This window comes from Rhinichthys klamathensis, unplaced genomic scaffold, assembly GCF_029890125.1.
Source record: "Rhinichthys klamathensis goyatoka isolate OS25496 unplaced genomic scaffold, OSU_Roscu_1.1 h1tg000249l_1, whole genome shotgun sequence".
Lineage (NCBI taxonomy): Eukaryota > Metazoa > Chordata > Actinopteri > Cypriniformes > Leuciscidae > Rhinichthys > Rhinichthys klamathensis.
The window spans coordinates 814,368-829,963 of record NW_026606771.1 but is presented as its reverse complement, the minus strand read 5'-3'; the positions used below and the strand labels follow the sequence as shown (position 1 = coordinate 829,963).

General features: G+C 43.8%; 9 non-coding genes across 9 annotated transcripts; all 9 read right to left on the bottom strand.

The window, feature by feature from the left end:
• Positions 1 to 110: 110 nt before the first annotated feature.
• On the bottom strand, positions 111 to 182 carry trnae-uuc (transfer RNA glutamic acid (anticodon UUC)). Its single transcript has one exon. It is a non-coding gene; the product is annotated as a tRNA-Glu (tRNA).
• A 910-nt stretch (positions 183 to 1,092) lies between these two features.
• trnay-gua (transfer RNA tyrosine (anticodon GUA)) lies at positions 1,093 to 1,179 on the bottom strand. The gene is given in 2 exon segments: positions 1,093 to 1,128; positions 1,143 to 1,179. It is a non-coding gene; the product is annotated as a tRNA-Tyr (tRNA).
• Positions 1,180 to 5,463: 4,284 nt separating this feature from the next.
• Positions 5,464 to 5,550, bottom strand: trnay-gua (transfer RNA tyrosine (anticodon GUA)). The gene is given in 2 exon segments: positions 5,464 to 5,499; positions 5,514 to 5,550. It is a non-coding gene; the product is annotated as a tRNA-Tyr (tRNA).
• A 2,737-nt stretch (positions 5,551 to 8,287) lies between these two features.
• On the bottom strand, positions 8,288 to 8,374 carry trnay-gua (transfer RNA tyrosine (anticodon GUA)). Its single transcript is given in 2 exon segments — positions 8,288 to 8,323; positions 8,338 to 8,374. It is a non-coding gene; the product is annotated as a tRNA-Tyr (tRNA).
• A 125-nt stretch (positions 8,375 to 8,499) lies between these two features.
• Positions 8,500 to 8,571, bottom strand: trnae-uuc (transfer RNA glutamic acid (anticodon UUC)). The gene has a single exon. It is a non-coding gene; the product is annotated as a tRNA-Glu (tRNA).
• A 2,026-nt stretch (positions 8,572 to 10,597) lies between these two features.
• trnay-gua (transfer RNA tyrosine (anticodon GUA)) lies at positions 10,598 to 10,684 on the bottom strand. Its single transcript is given in 2 exon segments — positions 10,598 to 10,633; positions 10,648 to 10,684. It is a non-coding gene; the product is annotated as a tRNA-Tyr (tRNA).
• A 207-nt stretch (positions 10,685 to 10,891) lies between these two features.
• Positions 10,892 to 10,964, bottom strand: trnac-aca (transfer RNA cysteine (anticodon ACA)). The gene has a single exon. It is a non-coding gene; the product is annotated as a tRNA-Cys (tRNA).
• A 1,436-nt stretch (positions 10,965 to 12,400) lies between these two features.
• Positions 12,401 to 12,487, bottom strand: trnay-gua (transfer RNA tyrosine (anticodon GUA)). Its single transcript is given in 2 exon segments — positions 12,401 to 12,436; positions 12,451 to 12,487. It is a non-coding gene; the product is annotated as a tRNA-Tyr (tRNA).
• Positions 12,488 to 12,612: 125 nt separating this feature from the next.
• Positions 12,613 to 12,684, bottom strand: trnae-uuc (transfer RNA glutamic acid (anticodon UUC)). Its single transcript has one exon. It is a non-coding gene; the product is annotated as a tRNA-Glu (tRNA).
• Between the last annotated feature and the right edge of the window lie 2,912 nt (positions 12,685 to 15,596).

Sequence of the window (15,596 nt, the reverse complement as noted above, 5' to 3'; positions counted from 1 at the left end):
CAGAACCTAAACCTATCAGGTTTCGTAAGCTCCGCCTGCCGGCCAAAAGTGCTAGTGGCACAGAGAGACGTCCTGGCTGTTTCCAAAAGTGAAGCAAAAACAACACGAACTTCCCATACCGGGAGTCGAACCCGGGCCGCCTGGGTGAAAACCAGGAATCCTGACCGCTAGACCATATGGGAACTTCCTCAAGCCTCGAGCAGGCCCATTGGCTTTTAGTGTGTGACCGCCCCCCTTTAAGAATATGGGAATGATCCGAAGGGATTGTTTACTGAATTCAATTTCATCAGGCTCATCGGAGGGAGCTCTCATTTGCCTCGCCCAGGGGGTTCAGTTTCCTCCCATTCCTGTGCTGGCATAATAGACACTATAAACTGGTCGCAAAGCAAGGTCCTTGTTACAGTACCCATGCAATGCATCTGAAAAGACGCATGGTATTGTATGGTAACCGTTATCCCACTGACAAAGCAGCCTATTGTTGGACTGTCAATTTAAAATATTATTCAACTAATCCAATAATAATAATAACAAAAACTATGCACGCGACTTGTTGGTGTCTGACTGGGCAGAGGCCTGTCATGACATCTACTTTATCTCATGCCATCAACAGGCCTGGAGCCAACGTCAGGAAGGGGTCTGATGAGGAGCCTGCTATAAAAAGCTTCAAGTTGGAGGCGTCACATGTTGGGGATCTTGGTTGCTTTGTTTTCATGGCAAGTTGTGGTGCTGTTAGGATATTCCTACAGAGCCTGTGACAGTTTCTCAGTGGAATAACTGTGATCCAGGGTCAGAGAAGTCTCCTCTCCTGAAGGAAAATTCAAGCCTTAGTGGTCTTGCTTGAGCAGTTGCTGCAAAATCTGGTAGAGGCACACAGCCAGGCTTGACGGGAAAGAGTCAGCAGACCTTCCCTGGTGGTCTAGTGGTTAGGATTCGGCGCTCTCACCGCTGCGGCCTGGGTTCGATTCCCGGTCAGTGAATGAGCTTTTGCCCTCCAGCGGCGGTCGCGATTGCAAAATGCTGGACTACCAACTCAAGCGCTGACGGCCTCGTCGAGAAGCATGGCCAATGTAATGTTTGCTTGTGAAAAAGACCTCCTTCGAGCCGGAGTCGAACCAGCGACCTAAGGATTGCCAATTTGCCACCTACAGTCCTCCGCTCTACCAGCTGAGCTATCGAAGGCACACCGGTTGGGGACAGAACCTAAACCTATCAGGTTTCGTAAGCTCGTATGGTAACCGTTATCCCACTGACAAAGCAGCCTATTGTTGGACTGTCAATTTAAAATATTATTCAACTAATCCAATAATAATAATAACAAAAAATATGGGCTAATAAAAGGAAATAATAAAATGGCTATGGGCTGACAGCGAAGCAAAAGAGGCAGAGCGAGCCAGCCAGGAGTCGAACCTGGAATCTTCTGATTCGTAGTCAAACGCGTTATTCATTTCGCCACTGGCCCACTAGTCATGCACCCTTGAGTGCTTTTGCCTCGCCCAGGGGGTTCAGTTTCCTCCCATTCCTGTGCTGGCATAATAGACACCATAAACTGGTCGCAAAGCAAGGTCCTTGTTACAGTACCCATGCAATGCATCTGAAAAGACGCATGGTATTGTATGGTAACCGTTATCCCACTGACAAAGCAGCCTATTGTTGGACTGTCAATTTAAAATATTATTCAACTAATCCAATAATAATAATAACAAAAGACAGTACCCATGCAATGCATCTGAAAAGAGCATGGTATTGTATGGTAACCGTTATCCCACTGACAAAGCAGCCTATTGTTGGACTGTCAATTTAAAATATTATTCAACTAATCCAATAATAATAATAACAAAAAATATGGGCTAATAAAGACGCGTTATCCATTGCGCCACTGGCCCACCAGTCAGGCACCCTTGAGTGCATTTGCCTCGCCCAGGGGGTTCGGTTTCCTCCCATTCCTGTGCTGGCATAATAGACACTATAAACTGGTCGTAAAGCAAGGTCCTTGTTACAGTACCCATGCAATGCATCTGAAAAGACGCATGGTATTGTATGGTAACCGTTATCCCACTGACAAAGCAGCCTATTGTTGGACTGTCAATTTAAAATATTATTCAACTAATCCAATAATAATAATAACAAAAACTATGCACGCGATGGTAACCGTTATCCCACTGACAAAGCAGCCTATTGTTGGACTGTCAATTTAAAATATTATTCAACTAATCCAATAATAATAATAACAAAAGACAGTACCCATGCAATGCATCTGAAAAGACGCATGGTATTTTATGGTAACCGTTATCCCACTGACAAAGCAGCCTATTGTTGGACTGTCAATTTAAAATATTATTCAACTAATCCAATAATAATAATAACAAAAACTATGCACGCGACTTGTTGGTGTCCGACTGGGCAGAGGCCTGTCATGACATCTACTTTATCTCATGCCATCAACAGGCCTGGAGCCAACGTCAGGAAGGGGTCTGATGAGGAGCCTGCTATAAAAAGCTTCAAGTTGGAGGCGTCACATGTTGGGGATCTTGGTTGCTTTGTTTTCATGGCAAGTTGTGGTGCTGTTAGGATATTCCTACAGAGCCTGTGACAGTTTCTCAGTGGAATAACTGTGATCCAGGGTCAGAGAAGTCTCCTCTCCTGAAGGAAAATTCAAGCCTTAGTGGTCTTGCTTGAGCAGTTGCTGCAAAATCTGGTAGAGGCACACAGCCAGGCTTGACGGGAAAGAGTCAGCAGACCTTCCCTGGTGGTTAGGATTCGGCGCTCTCACCGCCGCGCAGGGCCGGATTAAGAATTCAGAGGGCCCTGGACACAATGTCTTGTAGGCCCCCCCTTAGGCAGGCCAAATGTAGTTTGTCCAAGGACATTTTAATTTGGCATTAACTGTATTACTGACTTAAAAGAAACTTTGTTGTACATATTACTTCATAAATGATCTGTGTTTCCCATAGGATTTTGTAAAACTATGTTGGGTGGAACTCTATCCCTCTAGGGGGGTACGGGGGCATGCTCCCCCGCAAGAAAATGTTGTACATTTTAAGGTTAAATGCATCAATCTGGTGCACTTTGAGAGCTCACAATTAAGAGCTTCAACCGGCTTTAACCCATGAACTGTGTGCACATTGAACAAAGAAAAAGCATTGACTTGTACCTGGACATTAAAGAGGGCTCAAACATCTTTTTAGTTATGATATAGAGTCTCAGTCTGCATTACATTATCACTGGTGTTTTAGGATGCCAAACAATTATTATAATAATGATTTATATAATTATTCCTATGACGTAAAATCATATAGGCCTACCTCCTATAAATGTAGCCTAAAAGTATTTTGCATTACATTACACAGTATAGGAAAAGTACAATTGTCCTAATTTCTTTAATTGCCAGAAATAAACCCTTGAGCTTTCATTTTGGAGAAAACACCAGATCACCATGCTGATCGCGTGAGCAAAGTGCGCACTTCTATTTAAATCACGCAGCACAAACAGAATGCCTATAGGCTACTTAAAGTCTTTTGCTGTTTTATAACGGCACGAAGCAATATCACAGTTTCAATTTGACTTCGTTGGCAAAATATAACGCTAAACAGTCGAGACCTTTATGTTAGGCAACCGCTTCTCCATCACTTCAAATTTCAGAGCGTCAAGTCACGCGACGCGAGTCGACATGATAGCTCGCTCTCGCTCACTGCGCAGGAATACAGACGCTGTTTTTGACGCGATTTAACATTATATTTTGATCGAATGGGTTGCAAAAATATGCATATAATTAGGAAAGTGAGGACTGCGTTTATAACGTGATCTAACATAATATTTGACGGTGCGCAGGGCCCCTTAGATGTCATGTGCCCCTGGGCAAGTGACCAGTTGCCCTAATGGTTAATCCGGCCCTGCCGCCGCGGCCTGGGTTCGATTCCCGGTCAGGGAATGAGCTTTTGCCCTCCAGCGGCGGTCGCGATTGCAAAATGCTGGACTACCAACTGAAAGCGCTGACGGCCTCGTCGAGAAGCATGGCCAATGAAATGTTTGCTTGTGAAAAAGACCTCCAGAAGAAAAAAGAGCCAGAGTCGAACCAGCGACCAAAGGATTGCCAATTTGCCACCTACAGTCCTCCGCTTTACCAGCTGAGCTATCGAAGGCAGACCGGTTGGGGACAGAACCTAAACCTATCAGGTTTCGTAAGCTCGTATGGTAACCGTTATCCCACTGACAAAGCAGCCTATTGTTGGACTGTCAATTTAAAATATTATTCAACTAATCCAATAATAATAATAACAAAAACTATGGGCTAATAAAAGGAAACAATAAAATGGCTATGGGCTGACAGCGAAGCAAAAGAGGCAGAGCGAGCCAGCCAAGAGTCGAACCTGGAATCTTCTGATTCGTAGTCAGACGCGTTATCCATTGCGCCACTGGCCCACCAGTCAGGCACCCTTGAGTGCATTTGCCTCGCCCAGGGGGTTCAGTTTCCTCCCATTCCTGTGCTGGCATAATAGACACTATAAACTGGTCGCAAAGCAAGGTCCTTGTTACAGTACCCATGCAATGCATCTGAAAAGACGCATGGTATTGTATGGTAACCGTTATCCCACTGACAAAGCAGCCTATTGTTGGACTGTCAATTTAAAATATTATTCAACTAATCCAATAATAATAATAACAAAAACTATGCACGCGATGGTAACCGTTATCCCACTGACAAAGCAGCCTATTGTTGGACTGTCAATTTAAAATATTATTCAACTAATCCAATAATAATAATAAAAAAAGACAGTACCCATGCAATGCATCTGAAAAGACGCATGGTATTTTATGGTAACCGTTATCCCACTGACAAAGCAGCCTATTGTTGGACTGTCAATTTAAAATATTATTCAACTAATCCAATAATAATAATAACAAAAACTATGCACGCGACTTGTTGGTGTCCGACTGGGCAGAGGCCTGTCAAGACATCTACTTTATCTCATGCCATCAACAGGCCTGGAGCCAACGTCAGGAAGGGGTCTGATGAGGAGCCTGCTATAAAAAGCTTCAAGTTGGAGGCGTCACATGTTGGGGATCTTGGTTGCTTTGTTTTCATGGCAAGTTGTGGTGCTGTTAGGATATTCCTACAGAGCCTGTGACAGTTTCTCAGTGGAATAACTGTGATCCAGGGTCAGAGAAGTCTCCTCTCCTGAAGGAAAATTCAAGCCTTAGTGGTCTTGCTTGAGCAGTTGCTGCAAAATCTGGTAGAGGCACACAGCCAGGCTTGACGGGAAAGAGTCAGCAGACCTTCCCTGGTGGTCTAGTGGTTAGGATTTGGTGCTCTCACCGCCGCGGCATGGGTTCGATTCCCGGTCAGGGAATGAGCTTTTGCCCTCCAGCGGCGGTCGCGATTGCAAAATGCTGGACTACCAACTCAAGCGCTGACGGCCTCGTCGAGAAGCATGGCCAATGAAATGTTTGCTTGTGAAAAAGACCTCCTTCGAGCCGGAGTCGAACCAGCGACCTAAGGATTGCCAATTTGCCACCTACAGTCCTCCGCTCTACCAGCTGAGCTATCGAAGGCACACCGGCTGGGGACAGAACCTAAACCTATGAGGTTTCGTAAGCTCGTATGGTAACCGTTATCCCACTGACAAAGCAGCCTATTGTTGGACTGTCAATTTAAAATATTATTCAACTAATCCAATAATAATAATAACAAAAAATATGGGCTAATAAAAGGAAATAATAAAATGGCTATGGGCTGACAGCGAACCAAAAGAGGCAGAGCGTGCCAGCCAAGAGTCGAACCTGGAATCTTCTGATTCGTAGTCAGACGCGTTATCCATTGCGCCACTGGCCCACCAGTCAGGCACCCTTGAGTGCATTTGCCTCGCCCAGGGGGTTCAGTTTCCTCCCATTCCTGTGCTGGCATAATAGACACTATAAACTGGTCGCAAAGCAAGGTCCTTGTTACAGTACCCATGCAATGCATCTGAAAAGACACATGGTATTGTATGGTAACCGTTATCCCACTGACAAAGCAGCCTATTGTTGGACTGTCAATTTAAAATATTATTCAACTAATCCAATAATAATAATAACAAAAGACAGTACCCATGCAATGCATCTGAAAAGAGCATGGTATTGTATGGTAACCGTTATCCCACTGACAAAGCAGCCTATTGTTGGACTGTCAATTTAAAATATTATTCAACTAATCCAATAATAATAATAACAAAAAATATGGGCTAATAAAAGGAAATAATAAAATGGCTATGGGCTGACAGCGAAGCAAAAGAGGCAGAGCGAGCCAGGAGTCGAACCTGGAATCTTCTGATTCGTAGTCAAACGTGTTATCCATTTCGCCACTGGCCCACCAGTCAGGCACCCTTGAGTGCATTTGCCTCGCCCAGGGGGTTCAGTTTCCTCCCATTCCTGTGCTGGCATAATAGACACTATAAACTGGTCGCAAAGCAAGGTCCTTGTTACAGTACCCATGCAATGCATCTGAAAAGACGCATGGTATTGTATGGTAACCGTTATCCCACTGACAAAGCAGCCTATTGTTGGACTGTCAATTTAAAATATTATTCAACTAATCCAATAATAATAATAACAAAAACTATGCACGCGATGGTAACCGTTATCCCACTGACAAAGCAGCCTATTGTTGGACTGTCAATTTAAAATATTATTCAACTAATCCAATAATAATAATAAAAAAAGACAGTACCCATGCAATGCATCTGAAAAGACGCATGGTATTTTATGGTAACCGTTATCCCACTGACAAAGCAGCCTATTGTTGGACTGTCAATTTAAAATATTATTCAACTAATCCAATAATAATAATAACAAAAACTATGCACGCGACTTGTTGGTGTCCGACTGGGCAGAGGCCTGTCAAGACATCTACTTTATCTCATGCCATCAACAGGCCTGGAGCCAACGTCAGGAAGGGGTCTGATGAGGAGCCTGCTATAAAAAGCTTCAAGTTGGAGGCGTCACATGTTGGGGATCTTGGTTGCTTTGTTTTCATGGCAAGTTGTGGTGCTGTTAGGATATTCCTACAGAGCCTGTGACAGTTTCTCAGTGGAATAACTGTGATCCAGGGTCAGAGAAGTCTCCTCTCCTGAAGGAAAATTCAAGCCTTAGTGGTCTTGCTTGAGCAGTTGCTGCAAAATCTGGTAGAGGCACACAGCCAGGCTTGACGGGAAAGCCTTAGTGGTCTTGCTTGAGCAGTTGCTGCAAAATCTGGTAGAGGCACACAGCCAGGCTTGACGGGAAAGAGTTAGCAGACCTTCCCTGGTGGTCTAGTGGTTAGGATTCGGCGCTCTCACCGCCGCGGCTTGGGTTCGATTCCCGGTCAGGGAATGAGCTTTTGCCCTCCAGCGGCGGTCGCGATTGCAAAATGCTGACTTGTACCTGGACATTAAAGAGGGCTCAAACATCTTTTTAGTTATGATATAGAGTCTCAGTCTGCATTACATAATCACTGGTGTTTTAGGATGCCAAACAATTATTATAATAATGATTTATATAATTATTCCTATGACGTAAAATCATATAGGCCTACCTCCTATAAATGTAGCCTAAAAGTATTTTGCATTACATTACACAGTATAGGAAAAGTACAATTGTCCTAATTTCTTTAATTGCCAGAAATAAACCCTTGAGCTTTCATTTTGGAGAAAACACCAGATCACCATGCTGATCGCGTGAGCAAAGTGCGCACTTCTATTTAAATCACGCAGCACAAACAGAATGCCTATAGGCTACTTAAAGTCTTTTGCTGTTTTATAACGGCACGAAGCAATATCACAGTTTCAATTTGACTTCGTTGGCAAAATATAACGCTAAACAGTCGAGACCTTTATGTTAGGCAACCGCTTCTCCATCACTTCAAATTTCAGAGCGTCAAGTCACGCGACGCGAGTCGACATGATAGCTCGCTCTCGCTCACTGCGCAGGAATACAGACGCTGTTTTTGACGCGATTTAACATTATATTTTGATCGAATGGGTTGCAAAAATATGCATATAATTAGGAAAGTGAGGACTGCGTTTATAACGTGATCTAACATAATATTTGACGGTGCGCAGGGCCCCTTAGATGTCATGTGCCCCTGGGCAAGTGACCAGTTGCCCTAATGGTTAATCCGGCCCTGCCGCCGCGGCTTGGGTTCGATTCCCGGTCAGGGAATGAGCTTTTGCCCTCCAGCGGCGGTCGCGATTGCAAAATGCTGGACTACCAACTCAAGCGCAGATGGCCTCGTCGAGAAGCATGGCCAATGAAATGTTTGCTTGTGAAAAAGACCTCCTTCGAGCCGGAATCGAACCAGCGACCTAAGGATTGCCAATTTGCCACCTACAGTCCTCCGCTCTACCAGCTGAGCTATCGAAGGCACACCGGTTGGGGACAGAACCTAAACCTATCAGGTTTCGTAAGCTCCGCCTGCCGGCCAAAAGTGCTAGTGGCACAGAGAGACGTCCTGGCTGTTTCCATAAGTGAAGCAAAGACAACACGAACTTCCCATACCGGGAGTCAAACCCGGGCCGCCTGGGTGAAAACCAGAAATCCTGACCGCTAGACCATATGGGAACTTCCTCAAGCCTCGAGCAGGCCCTTTGGCTTTTAGTGTGTGACCGCCCCCCTTTAAGAATATGGGAATGATCCGAAGGGATTGTTTACTGAATTCAATTTCATCAGGCTCATCGGAGGGAGCTCTCATTTGCCTCGCCCAGGGGGTTCAGTTTCCTCCCATTCCTGTGCTGGCATAATAGACACTATAAACTGGTCGCAAAGCAAGGTCCTTGTTACAGTACCCATGCAATGCATCTGAAAAGACGCATGGTATTGTATGGTAACCGTTATCCCACTGACAAAGCAGCCTATTGCAGACTGTCAATTTAAAATATTATTCAACTAATCCAATAATAATAATAACAAAAACTATGCACGCGACTTGTTGGTGTCCGACTGGGCAGAGGCCTGTCATGACATCTACTTTATCTCATGCCATCAACAGGCCTGGAGCCAACGTCAGGAAGGGGTCTGATGAGGAGCCTGCTATAAAAAGCTTCAAGTTGGAGGCGTCACATGTTGGGGATCTTGGTTGCTTTGTTTTCATGGCAAGTTGTGGTGCTGTTAGGATATTCCTACAGAGCCTGTGACAGTTTCTCAGTGGAATAACTGTGATCCAGGGTCAGAGAAGTCTCCTCTCCTGAAGGAAAATTCAAGCCTTAGTGGTCTTGCTTGAGCAGTTGCTGCAAAATCTGGTAGAGGCACACAGCCAGGCTTGACGGGAAAGAGTCAGCAGACCTTCCCTGGTGGTTAGGATTCGGCGTTCTCACCGCCGCGCAGGGCCGGATTAAGAATTCAGAGGGCCCTGGACACAATGTCTTGTAGGCCCCCCCTTAGGCAGGCCAAATGTAGGTTGTCCAAGGACATTTTAATTTGGCATTAACTGTATTACTGACTTAAAAGGAACTTTGTTGTACATATTACTTCATAAATGATCTGTGTTTCCCATAGGATTTTATAAAACTATGTTGGGTGGAACTCTATCCCTCTAGGGGGGTACGGGGGCATGCTCCCCCGCAAGAAAATTTTGTACATTTTAAGGTTAAATGCATCAATCTGGTGCACTTTGAGAGCTCACAATTAAGAGCTTCAACCGGCTTTAACCCATGAACTGTGCGCACATTGAACAAAGAAAAAGCATTGACTTGTACCTGGACATTAAAGAGGGCTCAAACATCTTTTTAGTTATGATATAGAGTCTCAGTCTGCATTACATTATCACTGGTGTTTTAGGATGCCAAACAATTATTATAATAATGATTTATATAATTATTCCTATGACGTAAAATCATATAGGCCTACCTCCTATAAATGTAGCCTAAAAGTATTTTGCATTACATTACACAGTATAGGAAAAGTACAATTGTCCTAATTTCTTTAATTGCCAGAAATAAACCCTTGAGCTTTCATTTTGGAGAAAACACCAGATCACCATGCTGATCGCGTGAGCAAAGTGCGCACTTCTATTTAAATCACGCAGCACAAACAGAATGCCTATAGGCTACTTAAAGTCTTTTGCTGTTTTATAACGGCACGAAGCAATATCACAGTTTCAATTTGACTTCGTTGGCAAAATATAACGCTAAACAGTCGAGACCTTTATGTTAGGCAACCGCTTCTCCATCACTTCAAATTTCAGAGCGTCAAGTCACGCGACGCGAGTCGACATGATAGCTCGCTCTCGCTCACTGCGCAGGAATACAGACGCTGTTTTTGACGCGATTTAACATTATATTTTGATCGAATGGGTTGCAAAAATATGCATATAATTAGGAAAGTGAGGACTGCGTTTATAACGTGATCTAACATAATATTTGACGGTGCGCAGGGCCCCTTAGATGTCATGTGCCCCTGGGCAAGTGACCAGTTGCCCTAATGGTTAATCCGGCCCTGCCGCCGCGGCCTGGGTTCGATTCCCGGTCAGGGAATGAGCTTTTGCCCTCCAGCGGCGGTCGCGATTGCAAAATGCTGGACTACCAACTGAAAGCGCTGACGGCCTCGTCGAGAAGCATGGCCAATGAAATGTTTGCTTGTGAAAAAGACCTCCTTCGAGCCGGAGTCGAACCAGCGACCTAAGGATTGCCAATTTGCCACCTACAGTCCTCCGCTCTACCAGCTGAGCTATCGAAGGCACACCGGTTGGGGACAGAACCTAAACCTATCAGGTTTCGTAAGCTCGTATGGTAACCGTTATCCCACTGACAAAGCAGCCTATTGTTGGACTGTCAATTTAAAATATTATTCAACTAATCCAATAATAATAATAACAAAAACTATGGGCTAATAAAAGGAAATAATAAAATGGCTATGGGCTGACAGCGAAGCAAAAGAGGCAGAGCGAGCCAGCCAAGAGTCGAACCTGGAATCTTCTGATTTGTAGTCAGACGCGTTATCCATTGCGCCACTGGCCCACCAGTCAGGCACCCTTGAGTGCATTTGCCTCGCCCAGGGGGTTCAGTTTCCTCCCATTCCTGTGCTGGCATAATAGACACTATAAACTGGTCGCAAAGCAAGGTCCTTGTTACAGTACCCATGCAATGCATCTGAAAAGACGCATGGTATTGTATGGTAACCGTTATCCCACTGACAAAGCAGCCTATTGTTGGACTGTCAATTTAAAATATTATTCAACTAATCCAATAATAATAATAACAAAAACTATGCACGCGATGGTAACCGTTATCCCACTGACAAAGCAGCCTATTGTTGGACTGTCAATTTAAAATATTATTCAACTAATCCAATAATAATAATAACAAAAGACAGTACCCATGCAATGCATCTGAAAAGACGCATGGTATTTTATGGTAACCGTTATCCCACTGACAAAGCAGCCTATTGTTGGACTGTCAATTTAAAATATTATTCAACTAATCCAATAATAATAATAACAAAAAATATGGGCTAATAAAAGGAAATAATAAAATGGCTATGGGCTGACAGCGAAGCAAAAGAGGCAGAGCGAGCCAGCCAGCCAGCCAGGAGTCGAACCTGGAATCTTCTGATTCGTAGTCAAACACGTTATCCATTTCGCCACTGGCCCACCAGTCAGGCACCCTTGAGTGCATTTGCCTCGCCTCGGGGTTCAGTTTCCTCCCATTCCTGTGCTGGCATAATAGACACCATAAACTGGTCGCAAAGCAAGGTCCTTGTTACAGTACCCATGCAATGCATCTGAAAAGACGCATGGTATTGTATGGTAACCGTTATCCCACTGACAAAGCAGCCTATTGTTGGAATGTCAATTTAAAATATTATTCAACTAATCCAATAATAATAATAACAAAAACTATGCACGCGACTTGTTGGTGTCCGACTGGGCAGAGGCCTGTCAAGACATCTACTTTATCTCATGCCATCAACAGGCCTGGAGCCAACGTCAGGAAGGGGTCTGATGAGGAGCCTGCTATAAAAAGCTTCAAGTTGGAGGCGTCACATGTTGGGGATCTTGGTTGCTTTGTTTTCATGGCAAGTTGTGGTGCTGTTAGGATAATCCTACAGAGCCTGTGACAGTTTCTCAGTGGAATAACTGTGATGCAGGGTCAGAGAAGTCTCCTCTCCTGAAGGAAAATTCAAGCCTTAGTGGTCTTGCTTGAGCAGTTGCTGCAAAATCTGGTAGAGGCACACAGCCAGGCTTGATGGGAAAGAGTCAGCAGACCTTCCCTGGTGGTCTAGTAGTTAGGATTCGGCGCTCTCACCGCCGCGGCTTGGGTTCGATTCCCGGTCAGGGAATGAGCTTTTGCCCTCCAGCGGCGGTCGCGATTGCAAAATGCTGGACTACCAACTCAAGCGCTGATGGCCTCGTCGAGAAGCATGGCCAATGAAATGTTTGCTTGTGAAAAATACCTCCTTCGAGCCGGAGTCGAACCAGCGACCTAAGGATTGCCAATTTGCCACCTACAGTCCTCCGCTCTACCAGCTGAGCTATCGAAGGCACACCAGTTGGGGACAGAACCTAAACCTATCTGGTTTCGTAAGCTCCGCCTGCCGGCCAAAAGTGCTAGTGGCACAGAGAGACGTCCTGGCTGTTTCCATAAGTGAAGCAAAGACAACACGAACTTCCCATACCGGGAGTCGAACCCGGGCCGCCTGGGTGAAAACCAGGAATCCTGACCGCTAGACCATATGGGAACTTCCTCAAGCCTCGAGCAGGCCCTTTGGCTTTTAGTGTGTAAGGTATCTGGGGTAAATCATTGACTCTGCCCTGAACGCAAATAAAGCACATTCTTCCTTAAACCCAAAGTTTTTAGGATTAATGAAAATTACTGGACTTTGGTGCCAACAAGTCTGCTCCTAACACTTTTACGACCCTGGAACACTCGCCAGAGACTAACCCTGCATTCTCCCACTCACGTAGTCCAAGCTTCAAAGGAATTCCAGAGAACCCCCCCCTGTTGGGTGCTCAATGCACGCAGATACAAACACACACACATATATGAACTTTTACTACTCTCCTCATTTAAAGACATTTACTGAGGTATATTTGATATGTTGTTATGTTTGTCGATTGCCCAGGTCCTATGAAGGGACCTATGAGTGTGTGTTAGTTTAAAACAAACTAAAAGGGCAGTTAATTATGCTTTTAATGTAACTTTGCAATATAACTCTCCTTAAATGTCTTTCTTCCTATGTTCAGAATCCTTGTGAGCTGACAAGGTCATTTATGTAATTGAACTAGCCATAAAATGTATTTTACTATGTTTTACCATCTTTGAAATGATTCTGAACAAATTCTGACTGATCGTAAAACCTGTGAATGCGGCCATAATTTAGCTTTGACAAGACAAAGAGAATTTTTCCGCCAAGAGTTTCGTTGAATGTCATTGGCCAGTTCGCACCTCAGAGGTGTGGACTCCAGTTCCTTTAAAGAGAACTGGACTCGCTCTTCCTGTGCTCTGTCTTCCCTCTCTGGCCGGTACCCCTGTCTTCCCTCTCTGGCTGGTACCCTGGACTGCTCTTCCTCCAACATGTGATGCGCGCTTGACTCTCTCGCTTGCTCGTACTCTGGACTCTCCCTTCCTTCATCATGTGACGCCTTGGTCCATCGGGACCTCGTGTTCATGCGATGACCCATCTTTCCTTTGTTTGTCTAGTTCAGTTTTATTTTCCTTTTTGTATTCTCCTTTGTTCATTCTCACCGGCGAGTGAAACGAACTTAGTTTGAATCATTTCTTTGGCAACACCTTCAACGGACGATTTGAACATCCCGCCACACGGGCGCGCCGGAAAGGACCTCTGACCGGGTCCGGAACACACGCACACACACACGAGAGAACATGATCAGCAAGTATTCGTTCTTACCGAGATCTAAATATTGCTAAGATTGCCTGCCCTAATTAGGGTACGATTTGACTCTAAGTTGTCTCTCTTAACGGTTCTGTGTCTGATGAATTTTGCCAAACTCACCAGCTCTCTCCCTCTCTTTCTATATGCATTCTCCTTCCTCGATGTTTTATTGTGTTTGTAAATACATTTATTCCTTGTAACGTTTATTAACCGTATACGTAATCACCATTATTAAATACATATATTCATTGATTGATTCTGCCTGTGCTCATACTTCAAATCACTTAAATGTTTCGATCAGCTACAAGCTTTGAAATGGTATAATACTTTAAATAGTATTGTGACAAAACAGGAAAGCTATCTTTTACGGCCGTAAAGATCGTCTTTTCCTGCGAGTCTCTTAAAGGTAATTTCTCTGTGGAAATTGATGAAGATCCATGACCAGTTTGCTGGACAAACAGAATATTCGATACTAATTAATTCCATTGAGGAGTATCCTGAGAATCTATATATTCTAGACAATTTGTATGTGAATATTGAATTATAATTCGTTATGATTTTATTATTGATAAATAAAATTGATCTATCTTGCCGATCTGTATGAATAATTGATTATAAATCCATTGTATTCAGTCGTTCATAACAGATTGGCAACGTAACCCCCTTTGCCGGGTGATTTTTAACATGTATTGTTATCTGGGTCAAACCCGTATCAATAGTTATTAATTTGTAATTACTAAATATTGAATACATATTCCCCAATGGCCCAAATACTTTACAGTTTGGAGGAGAATGATGCGGGAACATTTTAAATTTGTTTATGAGCAATTCAGTTTCAATCTATGTGTATATTGTTATTTAGTATTGTATGCGCGTTTCGAATCGTGAGCCAAAGCGCGCAGCGCGAACTCACTGACTAAACTGAGTAAAGGCACAAAGCCGAATTCAGGTAAGCACATTAACAGCTGCTAAATATGTCTTAACATTTTAGTCACTGTTAATTGCTAAATTAAACTGCAGTTATATTAATAATATTAAAATTGCCTCTGTAAAGACGCGCTACATTTTAATATTAAAAACTCCCCTGTCCGAACGAGATTCCTCTAACAGGGTGAAGACAAGATTTAGTGAAACGATGCTCTTTCACTATTCTTAAAAAGGCCTTATAATCGTTAGATTAACGATAAACTCCTGGTTAAACATTGACGTAGCTACTCAATTGTAAAAACCTAAAGCATATTTAATCATAGGTGCTATTTGATATATGTTATGGGAGTCGAAAAACAGATGAATAATTCCTGTTTTCTCTCGCACAACGCAGCGACGAATCCTGCTAGATGTGCTTGTAAAACATAGCACCGAAAAAATCCAACACTGAAAACATTTGTCATCATAAATGCTATTTGATAAATGTTATTTGGATCCGAAAAACAGATGCCTAATTCCTGTTGTCCACAATTTACGTGTAGTGCAGCGAAGAAATCCTGCCACACACTTTTGTGAAATATAGCACCAAAAATCCGCCGAGATTTAAAATTTTATGTTTGTGATCTATGCAGTAACGGGGCGTGCCCTTAGATTTGAATCACATTTGAAGCAGGCTGGTTGTTATTCCGCTGACAAATACAAGAGGGCAACCTTTAAGTGTGTGACAGTCTCAAATCACTACCACGCCCTGACTTCACCCCGCATGAACGAAAATTGCGCCATCGTGTGGGCATTCGCAAACAGGTCACTCTGTTCTAAAAATTCTCTCG